Genomic DNA, 12,441 nt, shown 5'->3' with positions numbered 1-12,441 from the left:
CAAACCATGAGATCATGACCTGAGCTGAAATCAAGAGTCAGACGCCCAACCAACTGAACCAGCCAGGTGCCCCTCTCTTTCTCTTCTTATAAGGCCAAAGTCCTATCAGATTAAGGTCCTACCCTTTGACCTCATTTAACTTAAATTACTTCCTAAAGACTCTATCTCCAGATATAGTCACAATGAGGGTTAGGGCTTCAACATATGAATTTTCAGAGGATACAATTCAGCCCATAGCAAAAATCCAATTCTAAATCCAAGATCTCAGGGTGGCATCCATTCTTCTTCTAGTTTGTTATTATATCATCTCTATTCTACAAAACCTTGTAACCACCACCAACACACCTGATTGGTCAAGGATAGGCTGGGTTATGCTGAAATAACAAATGACACCAAATCTGAGTACCTTAACACAACAAAATTCTATTCCCCATGCATATCAAGCCTGCTGTGGTTCTAGGCGGGACTTTAGCACAGCTGTGTTCCATGTGGTAGCTCAACATTCCAGACTGCCTTGATCTCTCAGCATGCTTCTTCATCTCAACACATGTTTCCATGATCACTGCAGCCAGGAAAAACAGTCAGGGGAACTCTTGTTTAAACACTTCTATCTACAAATGACACATGCCATTTCTATACACATTTCATTGGCGAAAGTGGGTCATACAACCATGCTTAACTTTAAGGGAGCAACTGCCAGGAAGAGAAATAAATCACCGTCTTTGTGAGTAATAATAATATCACCACAACAATCTATCTTCAAGAATGGATTAAATGAGGATGAAAGAAAAGGGGAGTCAGTTAAAGAAATGGGGACATTTCAAAACCAGGAGAAAAATATGGTTAAATGCTATAGTCAGTAGTTCTGAAGCTAGCCCTGAGGCTTAATTAGCATTTTTTATGTACTTCCTTCTCATACTAGTTTTCTATTGCTGTGTGACAAATCACCACAAATTTAGCAAATCCAAATTTCTTATCTCACCGTTTCTGGGGATCAATAGTTCAGGTAAATGTTGACTGGGTCTTCTGCTCAGGGTCTCACCAGACTGAACTTAGGTGTCAGCCAGGGCTGCAAATTCATTTCAGATTCAGAGTCCTCTTTCAAACTCACAAAATATTGGCAGTTGTGCTTGTAGAACTGAGGCCCTGAGTTCCTATAGCTGCCTGCCACATGGCTCTGTCTACAACATTGTAGTTTGCTTCTTCAAAGCCAATATGAGAGCATTTGCTGATGCTTATTTCTTTTCTTTTTTAAAGTAAACTCTATGCTACATGTGGGGCTTGATCTCATGACCCTGAGATCAAGAATCACATGCTCTACCAACTGAGCCAGCCAGGCACACCTTTTAAAAAAAATTTTAAGGCTGGGGCACCTGGGTGACTCAGTTGGTTAAGGATCCGACTTCAGCTCAGGTCATGATCTCATGGTCCGTGGGTTCGAGCCCTGCATCAGGCTCTGTGCTGACAGCTTGGAGCCTGGAGCCTGCTTCAGATTCTGTGTGTGTGTGTCTCTCTCTGCCCCTCCCCTGCTCACACTCTGTCTCTCTGTCTCAAAAATAAATAAACATTAAAAAAAAAACTTTAGGCTGCTGCTTTTTTCTTACCTCTAGACATTTTTTTTAAATGTTTATTTATTTATTTTGAGAGAGAGAAAGAGAGCATGAGCAGGGGGAGGAGCAGAGAGAGAGGAGAGAGAGAATCCCAAGCAGGGTCCACACTATCAGCTATCAGCGTGGAGCTTGATGCAGGACTCAGTCTCAGGAACTGTGAGATCATGACCTGAGCCGAAATCAAGAGTCCAACACTCAACCGACTGAGCCACCCAGGTGCCCCTAGACACTTTCTTAAAGGGATCACCTGATTAGGTCAGGCCTATCCAGGGTAATCTCCCTTTCAATGAACTCAAAGTCAACTGATTAGGGACCTTAATTACATCTGCAAAATCCTTCCATTTTGCCATATATCATAACCTAATCCCATGAATGATATCCCATCATATACAGGTCTAGAGGTCAAGGGGATCTCCTCAAAGCAAGAAGCATACACACCAGGGGGCAGGAATTTTAGAATTATGTTCACCACACTTCTTCTGTGATTCATTCCCTCTCTACCTCCAACTGGTAGTTCACTTGGTTGACATTCTATGACTGCTAAGGGACCTAAACCTTCATGCCCAAGGAAGACAAGCCCCTAGTAGTACTGCCTGATTAAGGTCACATGGGACTTCCATTAACTTTGACCACTAGGCATGGCATCACCAGGAGAAAGCGCCCCAAGTACCCCAGGTATTATCCACACACACATAGCCTCTGTCACCATGTACCCTTCCCCTTACTCACCCACATTGGGATTAATCCCAAACCCCTGTCTCTCCTCTGAGCCTTTGTACTTGTTGTTTATTCTACCTGGAATATCCTCCCTCCAGCCTCAACCATCCTCGAGGCTCTGCAGAGATCCCTCCTTCATGCAGCCTCCTCTGCATTCTCTCTGGGGCCCCAGGGCTCTTCATCTCCAGCCACAAAAATCACTTTCTGCTCTGGGTTCAGGAGCCCTTGTTTCCTATACTTCCCCCAAGCAAGCTCAGCCCAGGCCCAGGAACCCTGGGGCCAGGATTAGCCCAAAGTGCAGGAAATTAAGGAGAGGAGGTGCTCAGGAACCCCTGGCAATGTTGTTACTTCAAGCTCCAGAGCACAGAAGGTAGGAAAGGGGGGTGTACTATTGCTCAAGACTTCTCCCCATTCTGATGTCCTGTCACCTCTGGAAGTCCTGTGCAACATTCTACCCACACTCTGAGACTGAAGGGCTAAGCTCTGACCCCCTGGCTGGGCCAGGACCCTCTGGATACGACAGAAGGTTTGAAGAAGGATGGGGTGTGAAGCAGACCCCTTCTCAAGGATCAGGGACTTTCAGGGGCTGAGTCATTTGGTTTCTTGCTCAATTCCAGCTCCTTTCTGGAACAAGACAGCCCAGGCTCCTCAGGCCAGGAGACACACATTTTCATTTTCTGTATACACTAGACGCCCTCTAGAGGCCCTTTGAGGTTTAGAGCCCAGGCCAGGGGCCTCCTAACCCCTTTACCCTATGCAATAGATGCTCCCTGCAGGCCCTGTGAGGTTGGAAACCACAAATGGATAGACTGAAGCAGCCAGAATACACAGCCACACACAAACAAGTGCCAACACCCTCCCCCACCCACATATGTCCATACCCACATACACATACACAGGCACCCAGTCAATCACTCATATGCATCAGAGGACACACCATAGACATTTAATCTTATAATCACAATATGGACACAGAGGCATATCAGACACACACAATTCACACACATAGTCACAGACACACAAACACACAAAGACACATGAACATAATCTTTTCTCCTAGAAAAGAGGTTTTGTGGAGCACCTGGGTGGTTCAGTCGGTTGAGCATCCAGCTCTTGGTTTCAGCCCAGGTCATGATCTCATGGTTTGTGGATTCGAGCCCCACATCAGGCTCTGCATTGACAGTGCAGAGCCTCCTTGGGATTCTGTCTCTGTCTTTTACTCTCTGCCTCTCCTGCATTCTGTCTCTCTCAAAATAAAATTAAAAAAACAAAAAAATTTAAAAAGAGGGGGAGAAGCCAAGATGGTGGAAGCATGGAAGTTTTTTTGCATCTCACATCCATGAAATACAGCCAGATCAACACTAAACTATCCTGCACACCTAAAAAACTGATTTGAGGATTAACACAACAATCTGCACAACCTGAACCACAGAACTCAGCAGGTATGTGGTGCGGAGAGGTGAACTGGAGGAGAAAGAAGCAGCGGAGGGCAGGGAGCTGTTTTTGCTTGTGGAGGGAAGACAGAGACAGGGGGAGAGTACAGGAAAAGCAACCCCCCCCCAAAATAAAGCAGCAGGAGAGAAAGTGGAAAAGTGGAAACAGCTACAGGGACTTCACTAAAAAGGGAGAAAAGAGAAAGGAGAGGGTTTAAATTCCACTAAGACTATATAAAGAGGGGGAGTGCAGAGTCTGAAACTCCACAGCTCGATACCTGGTGGTGCTTTGGTGGGAAGGGTGAATCCCCAGGAGCAGAGTGAAGTTTAGGGTCTTCAGGCCACAACAGGAGAGGTGGTTCCCCCGCTGGGAAGACATCTGGTAGAGGCTCTGTGGTTCCCCCAAAGGCAAAGGCTCCAGTGGGCCCCGGAGAACAACCACATTCGCTGGTGCTGGAACAAGGTCACTGGGGGTGAAGCCTGGTGTCAGCTGTGTGCTGTGATTGGCCATAATCCCTGAAACACTGCTGCCATACAATCACGTGAACTTATTCTGTGGTGGACTGGGACCCACAGCAGTCTCTGGGGCCATCTGCAGCAGCACAGTACCACAAATGTTCCTGGGTGTAGCTGGCACCTGGCCATTGCTGGGTGAGAACCTCCCGCAGAAGGGCAGACGGGGTCAAAGCCAAAGTCCCTCAAAAGTAAGGGGTCAGGAAACACAGCCGCATCTGAAATAAAACTCAGGAGGGAGGTGCTGCCTGGGGCTTGGTCACAGACAGTGTAAAAGTGAGGAGCAGGCAGAAGCCAAAGACAAAGGATGGGGGCGCAATTGTTGACCTAGGAGAACAGAGTTCCAATACTACAGGCTGGATAGCTAGGTGACGCCATTTTCACCGCTCCCATGCACGCACATACACACCTCCAAGCGCCACAACAATCCACACCAGTAGGCTAAGCAGCACCATCTAGTGGAGATCGGAGCCATTACACTAAGCCCTGCCGCAATGGGCTAACCTCGCTCTTCAGGAACACAACTCTCTCTGCCTGCTTAGTTTACAGACTATAAAGCACTTCATAGTTTGACTTCTAGGGGAAAACGAAGTAATTTCAATCGTATTTCAGTCTGTTCGCTGGTCCATCTATTCAATTTTCTTTTTTTTTTCTTGTTTTTGTTCTTTTTCATTTCTTTTTCTTGAATAGAGAAAGAGAAAATTTTATTTTTATTTTCAATTTTTATTGAAAATATTTTTCTTTATTTTTTATACTATATTTTTTACTTTTGTGTAAATATTTTCAAATTCTATTTTACTTCCATCACTTCATTTTATTTCAGTGTTTTTTTTTTCAAATTTTCAAACAATTTCCTTTTTCTCTTTCCCCTTTTTTCTCTAAACTGTTAAGCCCCTTTAAACACCCAGACCACAACACCTAGGCTCTAGCATCATTTATTTCTTTTTTATGTGTGTGTTTGTTGTTTTTAAATTTTTAATTTTTTAAGTTTAATTTTTTTTATTTTTTTACCTCATTAATTGATTTTCTCCCTTCAAAATGATGAAATGAAGGAATTCACCCCAAAAGAAAGAGAAGGGAGAAATGGCAGCCAGGCACTTAACTAACACAGATACAAGCAAGATGTCTGAACAAGAATTTAGAATCACGATAATAGTACTAGCTGGAGTCAAAAATAGATTAGAATCCCTTTCTGCAGACACAAAAGAAGTAAAAGCTAGCCAGAATGAAATGAAAAAATGCTATAACTGAGCTGCAATCTTGAATGGATGCTATGGCGGAGGATGGATGATGCAGAGCAGAAAATAAGTACTATAGAGAACAAACTTATGGAGAATAATGAAGCAAAAGAAAAGAGGGAGACTAAGGCAAAGAGCGCAATTTAAGAATTAGAGAAATTTGGGGCGCCTGGGTGGCTCAGTCGGTTGAGCGTCTGACTTCGGCTCAGGTCACGATCTCGCAGTTCGTGAGTTTGAGCCCCGCGTTGGGCTCTGGGCTGATGGCTCAGAGCCTGGAGCCTGCTTCCGATTCTGTGTCTCCCTCTCTCTCTGCCCCTCCCCCGTTCATGCTCTGTCTCTCTCTGTCCCAAAAATAAATAAACGTTAAAAAAAATTTTTTTTTAAATAATTAGAGAAATTAGTGACTCATTAAAAAGGAACAACATCAGAATCATAGGGAATCAAGAGGAAGAGAGAGAAAAGGGGGTAGAAGGGTTATGTGAGCAAATCATAGTGGAAAACTTTCCTAACCTGGGGAAAGACACAGACATCAAAATCCAGGAAGCACAGAGGACTCCCATTAGATTCAACAAAAACCAGCCATCAACAAGGCATATCATGGTCAAATTTACAAAAAGTCAGGCAAGGAGAGAATCATGAAAGCAGCAAGGGAAAAAAGTCCTTAACTTACAGGGGAAGACAGATCAGGTTTGCAGCAGACCTATCCACAGAAACGTGGAAGGCCAGAAAGGAGTGGCAGGATATATTCAATGTGCTGAATCAGAAAAATATGCAGCCAAGAATTCTTTATCCCACAAGGCTGTCATTCAAAATAGGAGAGATAAAAAGTTTCCCAGACAAACAAAAAATAAAGGAGTTCATGACCACTAAACCAGCCCTGCAAATTTTAAGGGGGACTCTCTGAGGGGAGAAAAGACATACATACATACATACCAAAAGCAAGAAACAAGAAAGGATCAGAAAACACCACCAGAAACTCCAACTCTACAAGTAACATAATGGCAATAAATTCATATCTTTCAGCACTTACTCTAAACATCAGTGGACTAAATGCTCCAATCAAAAGACATAGGGTAACAGAATAGATAAGAAAACAAGATCCATCTATATGCTATTTACAAGAGACCCACTTTAGACCTAAAGACACCTTCAGATTAAAAGTGAGGGGATGGAGAACCATCTATGATGCTAATGGTCAACAAAAGAAAGCCAGAGTAGTATACTTCTATCAGACAATCTAGACTTCAAAACAAAGACTGTAACAAGAGATGAAGAAGGGCATTATATCATAATGAAGGGGTCTATCCACCAAGAAGGCATAAACATTTATGCTCCAATTGTGGAAGTACCCAAATATATAAATCAATTAATCACAAACATAAAGAAATTCATTGATACTAGTACCATAATGGTAGGGGACTTCAACACTCCACTTACAACAATGGACAAATCGTCTAAACAGACAATCAAGAACTTAATGGCTTTGAATGACACTCGGGACCAGATGGACTTAACAGACATATTCAGAACATTTCATCCTAAAGCAGTGGAATATACATTCCTCTCCAGTGCACATGGAACGTTTTCCAGAATAGACCACATACTGGGACACAAATCAGCCCTCAACAAGTACAAAAAGATCAAGATCATATACTGTGCATATTTTCAGACCACAATGCTATGAAACTCAAAATCAACCACAAGAAAAAATGTGGAAAGGTAACAAATACTTGGAGACGAAAGAACATCCTACTAAAGAATGAATGGGCTAACCAAGAAGTTAAAGAGGAAATTTTTTTTTTTTTTTTTTTTTTTTTTGGACAGAGAGAGACAGAGCATGAACGGGGGAGGGGCAGAGAGAGAGGGAGACACAGAATCGGAAACAGGCTCCAGGCTCCGAGCCATCAGCCCAGAGCCTGACGCGGGGCTCGAACTCACGGACCACGAGATCGTGACCTGGCTGAAGTCGGACGCTTAACCGACTGCGCCACCCAGGCGCCCCTAAAGAGGAAATTTAAAAATACATGGAAGCCAATGAAAATGATAATACCACAACCCAAAACCTCTGGGACACAGCGAAGGCAGTCATAAAAGGAAAGTATATAGCAATCTAGGCCTTACTAAAGGAGAAAGAAAGGTCTCAGATACACAACCTAACCTTACACCTTAAAGAGATGGAAAAAGAACAACAAATAAAACCCAAAACCAGCAGAAGACAGGAATTAATAAAGATTAGAGCAGAAATCAATGCTATCGAAACAAAACAAAACAAAACAAAACAGTAGAACAGATCAATGAAACCAGAAACTGGCTCTTTGAAAGAATTAACAAAATTGATAAACCACTAACCAATTTGATCACAAAGAAAAAAAAGAGAAAGTGAGTGTTGGGCAGGGAGGAGGGCACTTGTTGGGATGAGCACTGGGTGTTGTATGGAAACCAATTTGACAATAAATTATATTTAAAAAAAAAAAAGAAAAGAAAAAGGAAAGGACCCAAATAAATAAAATCAAGAATGAAAGAGGAGAGATCACAACCAACACAGCAGAAATAAAAACAATAAGAAAATATTATGAGTAATTGTATGCCAATAAAATGGGCAACCTGGAAGAAATGGACAAATTCCTAGAAACATATACACTACCAAAACTGAAACGGGAAGAAATAGAAAACTTGAACGGACTCATAATCAGTAAAGAAATTGAATTAGTAATCAAAAATCTCCCAAAAAACAAGAGTCCAGGGCCAGATGGCTTTCCAGGGGAATTCTACCAAACATTTAAGGAAGAGGTAACACCTATTCTCTTGGAGCTGTTTCAAAAAAATAGAAATGAAAGGAAAACTTCCAAACTCTTTCTATGAAGCCAGCATTACCTTGATTCCAAAACCAGACAAAGACCCCACTAAAAAGGAGAACTATAGACCAATTTCCCTGATGAACATGGATGCAAAGATCCTCAACAAGATATTAGCCAGCCAGATCCAGCAACACATTAAAAAAATTATTCACCATGACCAAATGGGATTTATACCTGGGATGCATGGCTGGTTCAATATCCATGAAACAATCATTGTGATTCATCACATCAATAAAAGAAAGGACACGAACCATGTGACCCTCTCAATAGATGCAGAGAAAGCATTTGACAAAATACAGCATCATTTCTTGATAAAAACCCTCAAGAAAGTAGGGAGAGAAAGAGCATACCTCAAGATCACAAAAGACATATGTGAAAAGCCCAACGTTAATATCATCCTCAATGGGGAAAACTGAGCGCTTTCCCCCTAAGGTCAGGAACAAGACAGGGATGTCCACTCTCACCACTGTTATTCAACATAGCATTGGAAGTCTTGCCTCAGCAATCAGCAACACAAAGAAATAAAAGGCATCCAAATCAGCCGGGAGGAGGTCAAACTTTCACTCTTCTCAGATAACATAATATTCCATATGGTAAACCCAAAAGATTCCACCAAAAACCTGCTAGAACTGATCCATTAACTCAGCAAAGTTGCAGGATACAAAATCAATGCACAGAAATCAGTTGCATTCCTATACCGCAACAAAAAAGCAACAGAATGAGAAATCAAGGAATCGATCCCATTTACCAGTGCATCAAAAACCATAAAATACCTAGGAATAAACCTAACCAGAGATGAAAAATCTATACACTGGAAACTATAGAAAGCTTATGAAAGAAATTGAAGAAGACACACACACACACAAAAATGGAAAAATATTCCATGCTCCTGGATAGGAAGAACAATTATTGTTAAAACGTCAAGACTACCCAAAGCAATCTACACATTCAGTGCACTCCCTATCAAAAAGCACCAGCATTCTTCACAGAGCTAGAACAAACAATCCTAAAATTTGTATGGAACCAGAAAAGACCCCGAATAGCCAAAGCAATCTGGAAAAAGAAAGCCAAAGCAGGAGGCAACACAATCCCAGACTTCAAGCTGTATTACAAAGCTGTAATCATTAAGACAGTATGGTACTGGCACAAAAAACAGACACTCATATCAATGGAACAGAATAGAGAACCCAAAAATGGACCCACAAACTCATGGCCAACTAATCTTTGACAAAGCAGGAAAGAGTATCCAATGGAATAAAGACAGTCTCTCTTCAGCAAGTGGTGCTGGGAAAACTAGACAGCGACATGCAAAAAACCTGGACCACTTTCTCACACCACACACAAAAATAAACTCAAAATGGATGAAAGATAATTCCTAAATGTAAGATAGGAAGCCATCAAAATCCTCAAGGAGAAAGCAGGCAAAAACCCCTTTGACCTTGGCTGCAGCAACTTCTTACTTAACACGTCTCCAGAGGCAAGGAAACAAAAGCAAAAATGAACTATTAGGACCTCATCAAAATAAAAAGCTTCTGCACAGCGAAGGAAACAATCAGCAAAACTAAAAGGAAACCGACGGAATGGGAGAAGATACTTGCAAATGACATATCAAATAAAGGGTTAGTATCCAAAATCTCTTAAGAACTTTTCAAACTCAACACCCAAAAAACAAATAATCCAGTGAAGAAATGGGCAAAAGACATGAATAGACACTTCTCCAAAGAAGACATCCAGATGGCCAACCGACACATGAAAAAATGCTCAACATCACTCATCATCAGGGAAATACAAATCAAAACCACAATGAGATACCACCTTACACCTGTCAGAAGGGCTAACATTAACAACTCAGGCAACAACAGATGTTGGCAAGGATGAGGAGAAAGAGAATCTCTTTTGCATTGCTGGTGGGAATGCAAACCGGGGCAGCCACTTTGGAAAACAGTATGGAGGTGCCTCAAAAAATTAAAAATCGAACTACCATACGACCCAGCAATTGCACTACTAGGCATTTATCCACGGGATACAGGGATGTTGTTTCGAAGGGGCACATGCACCCCAATGTTTATAGCAGCACTGTCAACAATAGCCAAAGTATGGAAAGAGCCCAAATGTCCATCGATGGATGAATAAAGAAGATGTGGTGTATACACACACACACACACACACACACACACACACACACACACAATGGATTATTACTCAGCAACCAAAAAGAATCAAATCTTGCCATTTGAAACTACATGGGTGGAACTAGAGGGTATTATGCTAAATGAAATTAGTCAGAGAAACACAAATAGCATATGACTTCACTCATATGAGGACTTTAAGACACAGAACAGATGAACACAAGGGAAGGGAAACAAAAATAATAAAAAACAGGGAGGGGACAAAACATGAGACTCTTAAATATGGAGAATAAACTGAGGGTTACTGGAGGGATTGTGGGAGGGGGGATGGGCTAAATGGGTAAGGGGCATTAAGGACTCTACCCCTGAAATCACTGTTGCACTGTATGCTAACTAATTTGGATGTAAATGAAAAAATTTTTTTTGCTTTTAAATCTTAAAAATACAAAAATAAATAAACAGAGGCCCTCTTTCTCTTAATAGCAAATCTCATGAAAAGCTCCAACTAACTGTGGTTATAACACATACTCAGTTCTTCAATATATTAGAGTGGCCAGAAAGTGGAGTACTCTGATCAGAGCACTGTGGTTGACAGACCCACCAAAACCACATGAGATGGGAGAGGAGTTCCTTAAAGAAAACATGAAAAAAGAGTATAGCAGGGAGCCTGGGTGCCTCAGTTGGTTGAGCATCTGACTCTTGATATCAGCTCAGGTCTTGATCTCACAGTTGTGAGTTATTAGGCCTTGCACTGGGCTTTGCTCTGGGTGTAAAGCCTACTTTGAAAAAAAAAAAAAAAGAAAAAGAAGAAAAGAGTATAAAAAGTGTCTACATGAACAAAAGCATAGCCCATAGTACTCTACTTCATAGATTTGTCATGAAACAATTAGCATGGTGCCTGGCACTCCAGTGTCAACAAATATGAATTATTAGCATAATAGATGGGTGAATAGATGCATTAATGATGATTGAATTATAATGGTTGAACATATGCATGAGGGAATAGACATGAAGATATAAAAAGATAAATGAAAGATGGAAGAAGGAAGAATAAACTGATAAAGAGACAAATATAGGTGAACATATGGACACATGGATGGATAATAGAGAAGGCATAAAAAATTGTACCCACAGTTAAGTTTGTTACATCATATGCTCTAGGGCTGGAAAAGGAAACAGAATAGCACTCCACAATTAGTCTCTTAGGAGAGGTCTCCCCCTTTGGTCTCTGTCTCTGGGGCCTCTCATCAGATGGGGAAAGCACTTGCTCCTCTCCCTCATTTCTAGTTTCCTTGTCTCTGTGAGCTGACCAGCTCTTTTCCTCAGAAATTCTCTCAATTCCCAGGATAGGGAAGGCATGGTAGAAGTGGATGTTCTAGGCCAGGTTTCACTCATGCTATTCCTCTGACTCAGCTTGGCGCATAGGAAAATGGGTCAACTGGGGAAAGGGTCAGTGTTGGCTGGGCGAGGATAATGAAGCCCTAGAGTCCTTAGATGTGAGATACAGGAATTAGACCTGCTTCCAAAAATCTTTCGCATTAGCAAAGCTTGTCCAAGGGAAGACCAGGTCTCAGATGACAGATGCATACGCACTGTGATGGGCCCGGGGGAGACTTGGTGAACCCAGGAAGGGACCTTCTCCAGCTTTCCCTGCCATTTGTCATTGTTCTGGGGAATATGAAGAACCAGGTAGATCCCACTTTTCCCACTCCTCCCACCCCCAGGTATACAACCACAAAGAGCTGCGGGGAGGAGGAGAAGCCTGGGAAAGAAGGAGGCACTCCTTACTCTGACGTCTAATCTGGAACCAAGCCTTGACTCCTAGTCTTGAGACTCATTGTTCAAATGCCTCCAAGGAAATTACACTGTAAACCTTCCCCTAAAGGGTGACAGTGAAACACCCCACACACACCTTGCCTTGTCCAATCTGATGACTGCTAAGA

Source organism: Panthera tigris, chromosome D4 (assembly GCF_018350195.1).
Source record: "Panthera tigris isolate Pti1 chromosome D4, P.tigris_Pti1_mat1.1, whole genome shotgun sequence".
Classification (NCBI taxonomy): domain Eukaryota; kingdom Metazoa; phylum Chordata; class Mammalia; order Carnivora; family Felidae; genus Panthera; species Panthera tigris.
This window is presented reverse-complemented; position numbering follows the sequence as displayed.